Here is an 18,040-nt window from a genome sequence, read left to right as displayed (position 1 = left end):
ATATTATATTATATTATATTATATTATATTATATTATATTATTCATTAATTTTCTTTACAGCTTAGTCTCTTTATTAATTGGGGGTTGCCACAGCGGAATGAACCGCCAACTTATACAGCATATGTTTCACGCAGCGGATGCTTTTCCAGCTGCAACCCATCACTGGAAATCATCCATACACACTCATTCACACACATACACTACGGACAATTTAGCCTACCTAATTAACCTGTACCACATGTTTTTGGACTGAGGGGGAAACCTGAGCAACCGGAGAAAACCCATGCGAACGCAGGAAGAACATGCAAACTCCACAGGAAACCAGCGACCTTCTTGCTGTGAGGCGACACCACTACTTTCTGCGCCAATGTGTCACCTATATTATATTATATTATATTATATTATATTATATTATATTATATTATATTATATTATATTATATTATATTATATTATATTATATTATATTTAATAATTACTTTAAACAATTATTTTTTTTAAATATCACCTTAACGTTAACTAATAAATATCTTAACTAAATATTCATATCATTAATTGTTCAGTTTCTCCAAGTACCATCATCACGTATTAAACAAAAGCTCATATTAGGCAAGCGCTAGTTTGTACTCATGCACCTCTCAGCATTTCAGCTCTGCCGGTGTGCTGCATCTCTCCGCTGAGCATCCTGTGCTGACTTTGACACAGATAGAAATGCCTTCACCAGCATCTCCTTCATGAGCGGTGCATTTGGGTAATGGCATCTCCATTGATAAATAAAACATGAGTGAAGGGCCCTTTTACATGGCTGATCACATTACCTCTCGCCTCACCTGACGCTCTGAGTCAGCTGTCAGAGTGTCCCCTTCCGCCTCCGCACCACTCCGGGATCATAGCTGGCCGTCGATACCCACGGGAACAGCTTCATCACCAAACGCTAAAACTGTTCACAGCCAGGTGTACTGCAGGATGATTTAAACAAAGCATGGAATAAACAAACACCGGCTCTTTTAATATTTGTTTTGACTCATTGTGTAAAACATACAGTTGTCAACGCATCATGAATATGCTGTCCTAGTAAAACTCTTTTTTCTAGGAGATGTTAAGTGTATGCATAAAATGAAGATGTGAGAAGAAAACCAAATTATGGTGCAATGCTTTTATTCTGCCTTATAGTACATAAAGTTTCACGCCAATATGTCAAAGCTTCGCAGAGATACGGCCTCAGATGCAGTTTGGGCACCAAATCTGCTGATGCAGTGAATGAAAACCATTTGTATATGAAATCCATATATTTTTGCCACCATGGCATGAAGATTATCTCACTCGGTTTGGTGATGTCAGACCAATGGTCTCAGAGGAGTGCAAAAAAGTAGATATTTATTGAAAATCAAAATAATATTAAAAAAATGTGTTTATGGCTTAAATGGTGCTGATCTTTCTTTACTGATCTGATTTTCAGGATGATTTTTACGGAATGTTTCAAAACCTGAACGTCTGATAAGGTCTATGGGTAAAACTAATAAAAGGTTATAAACATTTATTTCTATTATTTTAAATCAAAGACATCAATGCGTTGGTAAAATATACAATTTTATAGCAAATTCAAAATGGACAATACCCAAAATGGCAGACATGGGACAATTATTTGACAGGTTGAACATTGGTGTTGCTTTTCTAATGTTTAATTTTAAAGTTAGTGCTGGGCAAAGATTAATCATGATTAATCGCATCCAAAATAAATGTGTGTTTTGACATAATATATGTGTGTAATATATATATATTTATTATGTGATACTTTGTTACATTCATTCATTCATTAATTTATTTCCTTCGTCTAAGTATACTTTATTCATCAGGGTTCGACACAGTGGAATGAATCGCCAACTATTCCAACATATGTTTTACACAGTGGATGTCCATCCAGCTGCAACCCAGTACTGGGAAACACACACACACACACACACACAGTCTCTCTTTCTCTCTCTCACACACACACACACACACGCACACACACCGGCCAATTTTGTTTATTGAATTCACCTATACCTTATCTTTGGACTGTGTGGGAAAACGCAAACATGGGTAGAAAATGCAAACTCCACACAGAAATGCCAACTGGTCCAGTTGGGGCTCAAACCAGTGACCTTCTTGCTGGGAGGCGACAATGTTAACCACTGTGTCACCCCAAATTGTTACATACTGTCATTCATAATTCATTCATTCATTCATTCATTCATTCATTCATTCATATTCTTTTCGGCTTAGTCCCTTTATTGCCGCCAACTTATCAGCATATGTTTTACACAACAGATGTCTTTCCAGCTGCAACCCATTTCTGGAAAACATCCATACACACTCATTCACATTCATACATTAAGAAAATTTAGCCTACCCAATTCACCTGTACCGCATGTCTTTGGACTGTGGGGAAAACTGGAGCACCCAGAGAAAACCCACGCAAACGCAGTATGTAACAAATTGACCCAGCTGAGGCTTGAACCAGTGACCTTCTTGCTGTGAGGCAACAGCACTACCTACTATTCCACTGTGTCGCCCTATTACATACTGTAGATATTTAAATTTATATATAATTGGTATCATATGAATATATATTTCATATCTAAATATAAATAAACATTTTCTCAAATATATGTGTGTATGTGTATTTATGTATACAAAATAAATATACAAAGTACACACACATATTTTAAGTAGAAACAAACTTTTTTATCAAGTTTTTGTCAAGTACTGCTTAAAGTTTTTGAAAAAATATATTTTCAGAAATTATTAGCAAAATAGTCGACACGGTGGCTCAGCGGTTAGCACTCTCACCTCACAGCAAGAAGGTTGCTTGTTTGAGTCACGGCTGGATCAGTTGGCATTTCTGTGTGAAGTTTGCATGTTCTCTCCGTGTTCGTGTGGATTTCCTACGAGTGTTCTGGTCTCTCCCACAGTTCCAATACATGCACTATACTGTAGGTGAATTAAATAAACTAAATTGACTAAAGTGTGAATGAGTGTGTATGTTTCCCAGTACTGTATTGAAGCTGGAAGGGCATCCGCTGTGTAAAACATATGCTGGATAAGTTGGCGGTTCATTCTCCTTTGGTGACTTCTGAAAATAAAGGGAACCAAAGGAAAATGAATGAATGTATAAGCAAAATAGGCATTTTTCATAACTCCTGACCAATAGGTGGCACTGTCCAGAAAGCCTCAGGTCATGGTTATCATGAAACCCACCATGCTTGCTTTTATTCCGACAGGACATTTGGAAAAAATATGCCCTCATGTCCACTTTGATGAGCATTTCATCAAAATTGTTTCTGCGCTATTAAAGAAAATTTTTGAATATTTAGTTTGAATTCCAGTTGTAGCCTAGTTCACATGGAAATCATAGTAGATTAGTCAAAAATGACAGAAAACTCCTTTGTTATGTGTATCTAGCACATATTTGGTAAGTTAACTTATGAATTACCGAGCTGTTGCACTATTGAAAGATTGAGTTAGATACTCAAAATTCACTCAAAACATTATTTTTACTGCTTGTTCAAACTAATAATTTTGAAATGAGCTGAATCAGCACAAAAATCTTGAGTGTTTTGTGGGACAACTTCATTGTTTTATGTTCAATCCACCTAAATTTGTAAAAACAATTAAGTTAACTTAATTTGTGTTGGGACAAGATGAAGTAATTGTATGGAACTCTGCATTTTTTACAGTGTTTGCTGTGGTTAATATTTAGACTGTCCTCTTTATGTGTGCAGTGGGATATGGGAAAACAAGAAAATATACAGTAACAGGATTCAAAAAATTTGCCCATCAATTTTTGTTTTAAAATGTTTTGTAATATGACATATATCAATACAGTGTCACATGATCCTTCAGAAATCATATTAATATGCTGATTTTAGTGCTCAAGAAACCCATTTCTTAGTATTATTCTTAACATTGAAAACTTAAATGTGCTGATAAACATTTCTGTGGAAAATGTGCTACTTTTTTGAAAATGGAAAAGACACTAAATGACTGAATGTTGTTGGCACAAAACAAAAATTGAGATATGGTGGTAATGTTACCGTTATTTAAATGTTTTGCATTTACAAAAATGTGATTTAATTTCAGCTGCTCAGAATGCAAAACTCATGTGTTTAATTTAATATCGTACTGTATAAGTGCACAGAGCCAAAAACGGGCTGTAATTTGCTTTATTTCGAGTTCTTGGCAGTCATTTGTTTGCATTACTGCAATAAATTTAGCAGGCAAATTTAGCCTCAATTACTTACAATAATACTTAAGAGTCATAAACAAACACACCAGATCTGTCTCTAACAGATCCCGGAGTTTAATTTTCAGAACTCATATGTCTGCAATAACTACTCCCTCTTGGTGTGACAGAGGCAGCTGTTCTCTAGAAGAGCTGAGCTTTAGCCCCATCAGAACCTCCTTCACCCATTCATCACATCATTATAGCTCTCACTACCAGCTGAATGGATTAACTAACTGACCGGGGGCAGGAATTCCACAAGCCTGTGCCTCTCAGCTGACCTTTTTTGTTTTTTGTTTTTTTTGAAGCAAGCTAAATTTCTTCCTAGGACTGCAGTAAAGGATAACAGACAGTTGAAATCAGAATTTTTGTATGTTCATTGTTCATATGTTTTACGTAGCGCATGCCCTTCTATCTGCAACCCAGCACTGGGAAACAACCTTACACACTTATTCCCACACATACACTACGGCGTACGGACAATTTAGCTTTTCAATTCTATAGCACACGTCTTTATGCAGTGGGGGAAAACGGAGCACCCTGAAGAAACCCACGCAAACATGGGGAGAACATGCAGGTTTCCACACAGAAATGTCAACTGTCCCAGCCGGGACTTGAACCTGTGATCTTCTTGCTGTGAGGTGACAGTGCTACCCACTGAGGCACCGTGCCCCCCCCTCCTTTAGAATTTATCTCATGAAAATAACCTATCAAAGGTTGCCAAATTAGTTTTTGTGTCATATTTTCATTAATCCTATTTTCTCAGAATCTGTGTGCTTTTTCTGAGTTAGATTAAACTGAGTTTCTGCCCTGTATGCAGAAAACCAATGAATAAAATAAAATGAATAAAATATTTTAGTTTTGATTTTTGTTAAATAATATATCAAATTAATTGTCAAATCCCTTCAGAAAACTTGAAATATACAAGATGAATCACATGACAAGATTTTGTCATGTTTTTTATTTTGATCATTTTATGAACAAATGTGAGGAATACAAAAAACAACAACAACAAAACAGCGTATAGGACATTATGGTAATGTGTTTCAGTACATTTTAATAATCTTAAAAATATCTTTAAAAATTATATTCCAATTTTTCTTTTATTTTTTTTACTCCACAATTGCATAAAAGAACCATTTTGGGTTCCTCAACAACCCTAACTTAAGCAGCTCTTCAAACTCCCATGTTTGCTTATTGTAAAAAACATTTTAATAAATATTAAGGAGCTAATAATTAATAATTAATTTAAATAATTAAGTTAAATATATCATAATTCATCCAAAACAAATCCAAAACTTTCTATTTTCTGTTGGAAAAAAAGAGGACATTTTGAAGAATGTTGGAAATGAGCAGCCATTGACTTCTTACTACTAATGTCAACGGTCAACCGAATCTCACAGCAATTCAAATTTGTTTAGTTTAATGGATAACAGGTTTAAATTGTGAAGTCTTATTCACACATTTTAGTATATTTTGGTCAGACACTCAGTGTCAGTTAATTTAGAATGAATGACATTGTACAAATTTAAATGAATAACGTACAAATAGTTACATACTAATGGGATAGTTCACCTAAATATTTATTCACTATTTACTCTCCCTCGAGTGGTTTTAAACCTTTATGAGTTTCTTTCTTCTGTTGAACACCAAAGATATTTTGAAGGACACTGAAAACCTGTAACCATTTACCTTCATAGCAAAAACAAATACTATGGAATACAGTGGTTACAGGTTTAAAGCATTCCTCAAAATATCTTCTTTTGTGTTTAACAGAAGAAAGAAACTTATGAATGTTTGAAAAAAGTAAAAGACAAGTAAATGAGGAGACGTCTTGATGAAATCTGAACACAAGTGGTCACAGCTTTAACTACATTTATACTAGGTGTACAAGACAATGCATCTCAGCTGACATTTGTAATCGCATCACTAAAATATGTAAAAAGTTGCACCTTTCAGAAATTCAGAAGTGCCTGATGTGACTAAAAACACTTTGGTCAACACAGTTTGTAACTCTGCAAAACGGTTTAAGTGCAGATTGCCTGAGGGTCTGCGACAAAGATGTCTGAAACACGTGCTTTATCTCAGTGTCCAGATTGACGCTGACCTAGAGAAAGCTTAAGGACGGCATGTTAATTTGCGGTTGTTGAGGAGGTGGACGGCTGGAGTGGATTGTTGTGGTGTCAAAGTCATGTGTGCGGTGAAGAAAGGCTGCCTGCAGTCGTCGGCACATTTGATTAACGGCCTGACGGATCTGCCTCCCCCGCACACCGGCTCAACTTAAACACACTTCTGCTTTATGCCACAAAATTACATCTGACCCCATGAGCTGTCAAAGCTGGAGCCATTTACATCCACGATTTGAATAACTTTGGAGGTGCAGGGTCAAGAGGGCTTTTCGTTTTTATAGTGGAATATAAGGGCGTAGAATTGCTATGGACGGAGGGGACGTGTCCCCACCAATTACTGAATGTCCCCACCAATAATCTAATCGACTTCAAAATAAAGTAATGCTCCATCAACTCTTAATCTACATGTGCACCGAGTCAAGTTCACTACTAGTTCATAGAAATACTATAAACCAAGGCAGTACAATTAATTCAAATTCAGTTTTGATTTTGGCCTCTATGATTATGAACAACAATAATCGGGATAAAACAGTTTAATTGGTCACACACCTCTCTAAATTCTCTACATTCTTACCTCTTCAAAGCCTGACTGCAGTAAAATCATGTAAATTGACTTTTGCAGCACGGGACAGGATTGTTATTTGTATTATTAAGTGTTTATTTTATATTATTAATTCCTTTAAGCATGTTTTTAAAAGCACGAAACAGAATTTGTGCTGTTCAGTGCATAAGCAATATATCATAGATGTATGTTTCCAGTTCCTACAGACTGGGTTTGGCAAAAATACATTGAAATGTATTTTTAAATAAAACAACAAATACCTAAACTTTATATCTATCGAAATAAACTACAAGATACAGCAGCCACAAATGTATCAAAATAAAAAACAGTATTTTGTATTTTACAAATACTACAAAATACTTTTACAAAGGAGCAGGACATTTCTCCGCAAACCTTTCATCAATAGGCATATTGGATCAATCCATTCTCCATTAAACTGAGTTAGTGTAGTAAACAATGACTGATAACAACAGCTTTTTTTCTGAGCAAGTTTAAATCAGCTTCTCTGCACCTCATTCACCTCTACTGTACATGAGGAGGTGTTCATAAAAATGTAGCTTGTGTTTCTTTTTGATTTTAGTATAGATTTTGTATAAATGTCATACAGAAAGCCCTGTCTTGAAGATCATCTCTTTAAATCACTGTAAAAAACATTTAATGCAGATAATGAGTTGGAATATAGTATCATATCTCTTGATTGTGAAAATGGCCACCATCTCTTGAAAGTCTTAAGTTTAAAAATTTTTGCAAATGAAATCCTCAATAATTCATGTAAAATCACGATTTCTGAAAACTACGAAAATCCCCAGTCATTAGTCATTTCCATAAATCATGTTTGTTTAGCAATTGTACTCTTCATTACACAATATTAAACACAATATCTAAAAAAAATGTAGCTTGTATTTATATTTGTTTTAGCTGCTATAAAACCCAAGTTGAGAGTTTTTGACCAGTCCATAGATATTATTAAATATGATTAATCTCATACTGAGATTAACTTTGTCAAAGATTGTAATTAACTATAAAGAGCACCTGCAGATCAGCTGCTGGCCTTTGAAATAGCCAATGAAGTTTTGTAGATATCGCCATTGTAGGACTTTATTATCTTATTTCCTGTCTTAATTGGACTTGCTCCCAAATCTACCCCTGCTATTTGTCTGTTACATGCTTTATATGTGATGCATATTTCTATCCATACTCCAAGCATTGATCAACTTCTTCAATATTAATCAATTTTCAAGTCTGATCTGAAGCCTTGGCAAAAAACTGATGAAGCACCAATCAAAGGCCCCATTTTTATGATGGCATCATGTAGACTTCTTACAAAATATTTTAGTATTTTAAAAATACAGAAATACAATACACTAAAGTATTTTGATACAAAATATTAACCCATTTTCATCCACGCTATTAAATACAAATTACAAAATATTAGTATTTAAAATATATATTTGAATACTTGTATCATAAATACTGCCCAACCCTGCCCACCAATGTCAAGAGCAAATCTACGCCCTTGGTGGAATATTGCAGATGGCAAAATCATTCTTCTTATTCTCCGACTAAAATATTTTTGAAATATTTCAGGGCTTAGTAAAATATATTTTCAGCCCTGCAATAAAATGTGGATGGGGATCTGATTTATCCAGTATGTAAAAAACTAAATGATTTAGAAGAATTGCACTCTAAAATAGTTCTAGATAACAAACTTTCCTTTATGTTAATGTATTTAAAAAAATATTTAATTATTTATATACATATTAAAATGTATATACAGTGCTCAGTGTATATAAGTGCACCCCTCACAAATCTGTCTTTTAAATTCATATTGAAAAAATATTTAAATTCAAGCTATACATCAGCTATATTTATGCTAAACAACTTTATATACTGTACATTAGTCAGTACTGAAGCCAAATCTGGAGCTTATCTAACAAAGTAACAGTCCAAAAACAGTCCAAAAACTAGTACACACAAATGTATATGTTATAGAAAATATTAAATACACGTTTAAAAAAAGAGGAAAAATCAAGAGAAGCAAAATAAATAAATAAATAAATACAAATTAGTTGAAATTTTGTAGGTTGTATCTTTAAATTTCTAAATATGTTAGGTGACTAAAATATTATTTTAATAAATATATCTGTTCAATAAATCTGTTTTGTTTAAATGCACCAAAATGCATTTATATGCTGAACACTGTACATGCATACATATTTGTAAATGCTTTTTAAAATATTTAAAATAAAATGTACAAAAAAAAGTCAAATATGTATTTGTGCTAAACCATATGGCCTGCATAATGCCTCTGTTTTGGCATATTTAACAAGAAAATATTTTATGAAATAAGCAGTCATGGGTCATTTGAAACCTCTCATGATATCTGGCAGTAGATTGATTTTTAAAGTTGATATTACATGCCCGAATTAACCTGACATATGAGCTGTATCAAACGCTAGGGAGTTAAATGAAAGCAAACTTGTCGCTGTATTTCATGCAGTCGGTACTTGCAGAGTCATTAGCTAATTCAGCAGCAGCAGCAGCTTTTCTCTCTTAATTGCATTTCAGCACTTTCTGTACCATCAGTATATGTTTGGTATACTGTATACAGGATGGGAGTTTAACTCGTCTACAGTGCAGGTTATTGATGTATGCATGGATGCATGGATATATGTGTATGCATGTAGTTATTCAAGAGATGCATAAATGTCTGTGATGATTGCATACTTGCTGAATCAGGAAAAAGGCATCTCGGGCTGTCCTGTGCAAGAGCTTGCATTTGAAAAAGAATCACTTAACATTATCACTCCCTCTACAGGACACAAGTGGAGTAGCGGCTCGTGAGGGATTCTGTAGGCATCGCTAGATTGTGTTCAATGATCATCTGACGGTCATGCTAATTTATTTATTTAATAAACAAGCACATAAATAAATTATATAAAACCATTTTGTTTTCATATTAATACTTTAATATTTTATAGTCTCAAGCTTTCAGAAATCACAAAAAAAAAACATAAGGCAGTTTTATAATAAAGTACATTTTTGTATGGATTTCTGTTACAAAAAAGGTGGTCAAAAATGAAATATTAAGTGGATGTTTGAATGAAATGTTGGTCAGCATTAAACTGGTGTCCTTTTAGTCAATACTAATAAAACTTTTGAATGAACTATTTATTTTGTTTTACATTATTTTAACACTATTATTCAATGAAACCTTTCATTCATTCATTTTTTTTTTTTGGCTTAGTCTCTTTATTAATCTGGGGTTGCCAACAGTGGAATGAACCGCCAACTTATCCACCATATGTTTTATGCAGCAGATGCACTTTCGGCTGCAACCCATCCACACACTTATTCACACAAACACTCGTACACTACGGACAATTTAGCCTACCAATTCACCTGTACCACAGGACTGTGGGGGAAACCGGAGCACCCGGAGGAAACCCACGCAAATGCAGGGAGAACATGCAAACTCCTACCTATACCTACTGCGCCACTGCATTGCCGTCATTAATCACAAAATCTTTATTTTGTTTTACATTATGTATTTTAACACTGTTATTCAATGAAACTTTATGATTACTATTAATCAAACAATCGTTATTACATCATTGTTTTAATAAAATGCATATGAATCCATTTTAAAGACTGTTGTTTGCTTTAGTTTTAATTAAATTATTGCTTTATTATTTTATTATAATCCATTTCAAAAGACTATTGCTCACTTATAAGTTTTTTTATGCAAAAATTATTATCTGAATATTTTATTTTAAGTAAAAAAAAAACATAATTATTTATTTCTGGTTATCAAGAACTATGATTTTTCAAAAGCAAACCAAGGTTAATTTTATAGGTAATATGGATTTTGAGAGAATATTAAGGCAGAATGTCAGATGCATGCGTGGCTAAATTATTGCCAACATTAAAGCATATTATTATCATCAACAATTAACAATTATCATCAACAATTATAAAATAATTTAAAAAAATCACATACCTGAAAGTGCTACTTGATTTCTTTCTTTATAGTTTCTTTGCACTGGACTGATATCTCTTTCCGGATATGGTTGTCGATCATTTGCTTTCAAAAGTAGTTAACTAAAACAATTTTTCATTCTCTCGCATCATCTGTCTTTTACGTTACTTGGTTAGAATTACTTAGAATCTTTTTTAATTCATTCACACACAATGACACAACATTCCTTCTTTGTGAGTTAAAAAAAAAAAGAGTGATTGACATCATTAATTTTAGAGAGCTGCTTTAAAGGGGCCCTTTTGACCTCTATTAAGGGGCAGATGCTCCAGGGGTCTGAGCTGATGCAGCTTTGCACAGATGAACCATGTCACGATCACAAAGCAGGTCATATCCAAACATAATACCATTGTAATAATGCGTAATCCACATTAAAGGTGAGTATAATATACAGTAGGTTCATAAAACGAGAGATTGATTAGATCTGAAGGGCATTTGAAGAATCGCTCCTTCAGTAAATCTGTGCTTCTCCAGCAAGAAGCTCGGGACGGTTCTGCTGCTTTGCGGAACATATCAAGGGAGAACATTTTGCAGTACAATGCTTAAAGGGACAGTACGGTATTGCCCGAAATGACCCGCAGAGAATGCATTTGCATATATGTGCCACAGTAAGTAGGCTACATTTGAATTTCTGAATTAATGTTTAGTCACGATACAAGCAAATAGGTTTATTCTCCAATTTACTGTATAGGACCGACAGAGATCATAAACATTTATTTTGTGGTCCATACACATATATTTTACTTATACTATAATGTATAAGTCTATCTTGTGGTGTTTCAATAGTTAGGTTAGAGCTGATGAAAGGGATTATAGATATTTTCTGAATGAAAATAAATAAATTAAATAAATGGATGGATGAATGACTAAAGAAGCAGATGTAAGTGAATGAAATCAATCAGATTGAAAATAATTGAACTGAAAACATTTGATAAAAAGAGAAAGAAAATTACAATTAAAAGAAAGCGTTGGCTAAAAAGATCTCTCTGTATGATACAAAATAAATTACAAAAAATGAGAGTAAATTTAAAGATGAACAGCAATAAAAACGTAATGTGGAGCTTGTTTACCCTATGGTTTTCTTAATCATGATCAATCTATTATTTTAGTATCACTCATATACTAATATAATCTTTGTTAATATTGTCAATTTAGAGTTTATTTTATTTTTAGTACTTATTTATATTTTTGCAGTTTAATTTGACATTTTTACTATTTATTAATATGTAAATTAGTGCTGGGTAAATACTAACCATATCCAAAGTTTGTTTTGACATCAGAAATGAATGTGTGTGTATTATATATATTTATATGTATGTGTGATACAAAAACTAATACATAGGAGTATATAGATATTTAAATTTATGCAGCGGGGAAAATAAATGTTGAACACGTCATGTTTTTTACTAGGAATAATATTTTTAAAGGAGCTGTTGACATGGAATTGAACCAACGAAAATAATACAAAATAACAAAAAAATAAATAAATCTGAAAAATTTGTTATGTGTAATAACAATGGAATGACATAAGGAGAAAGTACTGAAATACTGAAATGTATTTAACACTTTATGTAACAGGCGTTTTTGGTGATGGCAGCTTAAAGACGCGTCTCATTAGGAGAATGAAGTCACATGCATTGATAAGGTGTGAGTTTTTCAGACTTTAACAGAGTGTAAAAGTCTTGACTGTTCTGTGGGTCTCTTCTATCAAATCTGATCTTTATTTTGTATTTTTGCCTCGGATTCAAGTCAGGTGATTGGCTGGGCCATGCCACAGCTTGATTTTCTTTCTCTGAAAGCATTTAATAGTTTCCTTGGCTTTGTTTTGGATAATTGCTTTACTGAAATGTTCACCCTGGTTTCATCTTCATCATAATAGAGATGTTGGACTGAAGCTGGAAGGGCTTGAATATTAATTTACACTGACGAAGGGCAGAGGGTTGATTTCAGCTGCTGTCTGGGCTTTTATGGCCTTTCTACACCTTCCTTTCTTCATGTGTTCAGTACTTTTTTTCCTGTGTTGTTTAATTTTATTACACATAACTTAATTTGTAAACTAATTAGATTTGTTTTCTTTTAAGTCAACGGTTGTATATACCTTTTTTATGATTTATCTTTAAATATAAGAATGCATTTTCTCATATGCTTGCATGTGTATTTATATATACATAATAAATATACACATTACACGAAACTTAAATTATGTCAAAATAAAATTTTATTTTGGATGTGAAAAACTGAACTAATTTTTTTGCCCAATGCAAATATACAGTTAAAGTCCCCCTTTGATTTTTTTTCTTTTTTAAATATTTTCTAAATGATGTTTAACAAAGCAAGTACATTTTTACAGTATGTCTGATAATATTCTTTCTTTTGGAGAAACTCTTATTTGTTTTATTTCGGCTAAAAAAAAGCAGTTTTTAATTTTTTAAAAACCATTTAAGGTCAAAATTATTAGCCCCTTTAAGCTATGTTGTTTTCGACTGTTTACAGAACAAACCATCATTATACAATAACTTGCCTAATTACCCTAACCTGCCTACCTAATTAACTTACTTAAGCCGTTTAAATGTCACTTCAAGCTGTATAGAAGTTTCTTGAAAAATATCTAGTAAAATAGTATTTACTGTTAACATGGCAAAGATAAAAGAAATCAGTTATTAGTAATTATTTAAATGAGTAATTAGTAATTAAATGAGTAATTAAAATTATTATGTTTAGTAATGTGTTGAAAAAAATCTTCTCTTTGTTAAACATAATTTGGGAGGAAAAATAAACGCGGGGATAATTCAATAATTCTGACTTCAACTGTATATAGATTTTATTATTATTAATAATATTAATAATAATAATAATTATATATATATATATATATATATATATATATATATATATATATATATATATATATATATATATATATATATATATATATATATATATATTTTTTTTTTTTTTTTTTACAAATATTGAAGTGTGAACAAATTTTTCATTTATTTGACTGACATTTGTTTCTACCAATTCTCCTCTGTGAGAGCAGTGATATGAACACTGAATGCTCAATGAACCTGCTCATGCAATCACATCAATGGCTTAAAGCTGCAGTTCTGTTTCCAGCGCTGCAGTTTTTGCTTCAGATCTCTCATCTGGTTGAGCGTTTAACAAAGGAACAGTTTAATGTAATGATGGTGATACAATGAATATCCCGAGAACAATTAGGAAGCTTATTAAAGGAGTATACAGGGAACTGCTAATGTCAATATATGCTTTGTAAATATGATTGATACACATTATCGCAATGAACAATGCTTACATTAAAACTTTACTTTGATTATTACATTACCTTTGTCTTGATACAAGCTAGGGCCTGTGTCCTGGTATTAATAGGACAGTTTGCCCCAAAAATGTAAAGTTAACTCACTCGTTATGAGTTCTTTTTTCTGTTGAATACAAAAGATGATATTTTCAAGAATGCTGGACATTGGTAGCTATTGACATCCATAGTAAAAAACATATACAGCTGAAGTCAGAATTATTTGCCCCCCTTTGAATTTTTGTTTTCTTTTTTAAAATATTTCTCAAATGATGTTTAACAGAGCACAGAATTTTTTACAGTATGTCTGACAATATTTTTTTCTTCTGAAGAAAGTCTTATTTGCTTTATTTCTGCTAGAATAAAAGCTGTTTTTATTTTTTTAAACACCATTTTAAGAACAAAATGATTTGCCCCCTTAAGCAATTTTTTTGATAGTCTACAGAACAAACCATCTTTATACAATAACTTGCCTAATTATCATATCCTTTCTAGTTAACTTTATTAACCTGGTTAAGCCTTTAAAAGTCACTTTAAGCTGTATAGACGTGTCTTGAAAAATATCTTGTCAAATATCATTTACTGTCATCATGGCAAAGATAAATGAAATCAAATATTAGAAATGAGTTGAATCTTTTCTCCGTTACACAGAATGTGGGGGGGGGGGTGGTTTAGGGTACCAGGGGGGCTAATAATTCTGACTTCAACAGTACATACTCTCGAGTTCAATGGCTAATGGGTCCAAACATTCTTTGAAATATTTTCCTTTGTGTTAATCAGAAGAAAGAAACTCAAAAAAGTTTGGAGCAAGTGGATGTTCAGTAAATAATGACAAAATTTATATTTTTTTGGGTGAACTATTGCATTAATATATGTTTTTTGTGATCTGATAACAAGTGTTCTGCCAAGATTCATTTTTGTTTTCTCTTGGTATTAATATTTTGAAATTCTATACCCTTTTGACCACTTATATTTGGATTTCCAAATCCCTTTCCTCCTTTTTTGTCCTGATCTACATTTCAACAGAATCCTTGAATGTGATACATGAATAATATTGAATGAATGTACAAACCAATATTTATGTGACATAGGGAAGCAAAAGAATGTAAATTAGTGACTTCCGTTTTAATCATAACCTGTGTTTTTTTATGCAGTGTAGTAAAGTATGAATACTTTGGTTTGATGTGCTGTTCCATATATAGCTACAGTTACTGTAACTACTCTTCTCTCATACATTTTGCATGTGTAGGAGAAACTATACAGTACAGATACGTATGCATTTGTAAGGTCAGCTGCAAGTATAACTATCAATGCCTTTTAAAATGCACATTTTAACCCTGAAAGTACTTTATTCATTCCAAATGAGGATTTGCACTGCTTCATAATGTTAGTAAATCTGGCCCTACACTGTAAAAAAATAAAAAAAAATAAAACGACACTCATGATTAATAGGCGTTTTTATTTATGTTTTTGAATTGCATTATGGGACCTTAAATTCTGCTTTGACAACATTGTGAAGTTAAACATGGTAAAAATTAAACTGTGGTTTAACATAGTTAATATACTATTATTGACATTTTACTAGTTTGAAATGTTGCTGTTTGGGTTCTTTGTGTTAAATTATGATAAAAAATGGTTATTGAGCTGCAAATTCTTTGTCTAGTATTATAAAGATAAATTTAAAGACCCCATGGAAAAGATTCTCTGAATTTACAATTATATGTTGAATAAAACAAAGTTGGTGGTTCATTCCGCTGTGGTGACCCCATAATAATAAAGGGACTAAGCCAAAAAGAAAATGAATTAATGAATGAATGAATGAATGTTAAGTAAAACATTTTGGGCCAGTTTTATTCTGTAAACTATTGATGACATTTCTTAAGAAAAAACAAAATCATTCATTTTTAGACAACACAATTTTTATTTTGATAAATACATATTTAGTGTATTAATCCTTATATTTAGTCATAACAAATAGAATGTGTTATTCTGACCAAGTGTCATTATTCTGAAAAAATATTTAAATGAAGAAAAAAAATGACAAGATTGGGTAGAAATGGCTAACAAATTCCAACACCCTCCCTAGCAAATCTCTCTTTTTAATTAATTCTTTTATATTTATAGGTGTAACGGGGAGACTGACACGGAGGGATCCATTTTGCAGTATTTATTAAGTCACACTTAAACATCAACAACTCGCACGGCGGTGCGGACATACAACATACACATCAAGGGAGACGTAGCAGATAACAGACACAGTGTGATTACCAGGCTTGGGTCAGAGGCAGGCAGCGTGATTCAGAGTCCGTGTAACAGGCTTTGGTCAGGGGCAGGCAGCGAGAATCAGAGTCCGAGAAAACAGGCTTTGGTCGAGGGCAGGCAGAAGACAGAGCAGAGTCGTGAAACGGGCTGAAGTGGTAAACGGGAGATCAGGCAGGATAGAACGCTCAGAAATGCTGGCCGGGGCTAAACAAGACTTCGCACTGAAGTGTGTGTGTGAGCTGCTTATATGTGGTACGTGGGTCATTAGTGGAATGGATAACAAGTGTGCTGGGAACAGAGTGAAATGGATGACGTAATGGTTAGAAGTCCGGAGATGGTGACCTCTGCTGGCCAGCGAGGGGAATGATTGGGACCGAGTCGGTGACAGAGCCCCCCCCAACGAACGGCTCCTGAAGTGAGGCAATTCTCGACGCCGGGGTCTTCCACGGGGGCGAGGGGCCGGCATATCCGGATGTTGTGAGTGGAACTCTTCCAGTAGTGTAGTGTCTAGGATGTCCTTACGGTTAATCCAAGATCTCTCCTCCGGACCGTACCCCTCCCAATCAACGAGATATTGGAGTTATCCACCCCGGCGTCTGGATCTCAGGATTTCGTGGATCTGGTAAGCCTCTTCACCATCGATCATGAGAGGCGGGGGACCCTGTTCACCGGCTGCCACCTCCCTATCCACCTCGGCTGGACCAACAGCAGGCTTGAGCAGAGAGACATGGAAAGTGTGAGAAATACGGAAATGATTAGGGAGTGTCAGTCTGAACGAAACAGGAGATATTTGTCTTTCAACTTGGAACGGACCCACGTACCTGGGGCTGAGCTTCTTGCAGGGCAGTTTGAGGCGTAAGTCACGGGTGGAAAGCCATACCCATTGTCCTGGGGAATACATGGGACCAGAACGTCGGTGTCGATCGGCTTGTTCCTTGAAACGCCGTACGGCGTGAGAGAGGTGAGTGTGAGCTGCGTTCCAGACCTCTTCACAGTTTTTGAACCAGGTGTCCACAGCGGGGAGTTCAGAGGTCTCGCCGGACCAGGGAAAGAGAGGAGGTTGGAAGCCCAGGACGCATTGAAATGGAGTTAGTCCGGTTGATGCCTTTCTCAAAGAATTTTGAGCATATTCTGCCCACATAAGAAATTTAGCCCATTCATTCTGGTTAGAGTGACAATATGTGCGGAGAAATCTGCCAATCTCCTGGTTTAAGCGCTCTGTCTGCCCATTGGATTGGGGATGGTAGCCGGATGTTAGGCTGATATTCACCTGCAGGTTTTTAAAGAATGCTGACCAGAGACGAGAGGTAAATTGGGGACCTCTATCCGACACGATGTCTTCGGGGAGACCATAGTATCGGAACACACATTCGCAGAGTAGTTCGGCTGTTTCCATGGCTGTAGGCAGTTTGGGTATGGGAATGAGACGGCAGGATTTAGAAAATCGATCTACTACAGTGAGGATGGTGGTTTT

General features: G+C 34.2%; 2 long non-coding RNA genes across 6 annotated transcripts in view; one reads left to right on the top strand and one right to left on the bottom strand.

Moving 5' to 3' along the window:
* Window positions 1–11,049, bottom strand: part of LOC108181455 (uncharacterized) — a 34,455-nt gene extending 23,406 nt beyond the window's left edge. For 2 of the 4 annotated variants that reach the window (XR_015523539.1, XR_015523532.1), the window contains exons 1-2: window positions 10,956–11,049; window positions 831–959 (exon numbers count right to left, since the gene is read on the bottom strand). This is a non-coding gene — a long non-coding RNA (uncharacterized LOC108181455). Of the gene's footprint in view, window positions 1–818; window positions 960–10,955 lie in introns of all 4 variants that reach the window. The other 2 variants (XR_015523534.1, XR_015523536.1) reach the window with 2 other exon arrangements.
* LOC147838204 (uncharacterized) overlaps window positions 1–18,040 on the top strand; it is a 73,846-nt gene that overhangs the window by 29,495 nt on the left and 26,311 nt on the right. The window lies entirely within an intron of this gene.

The sequence above is a fragment of the Danio rerio genome, chromosome 23, assembly GCF_052040795.2.
Source record: "Danio rerio strain M-AB ecotype USA chromosome 23, GRCz13ab, whole genome shotgun sequence".
Classification (NCBI taxonomy): domain Eukaryota; kingdom Metazoa; phylum Chordata; class Actinopteri; order Cypriniformes; family Danionidae; genus Danio; species Danio rerio.
This window is presented reverse-complemented; position numbering and strand designations above follow the sequence as displayed.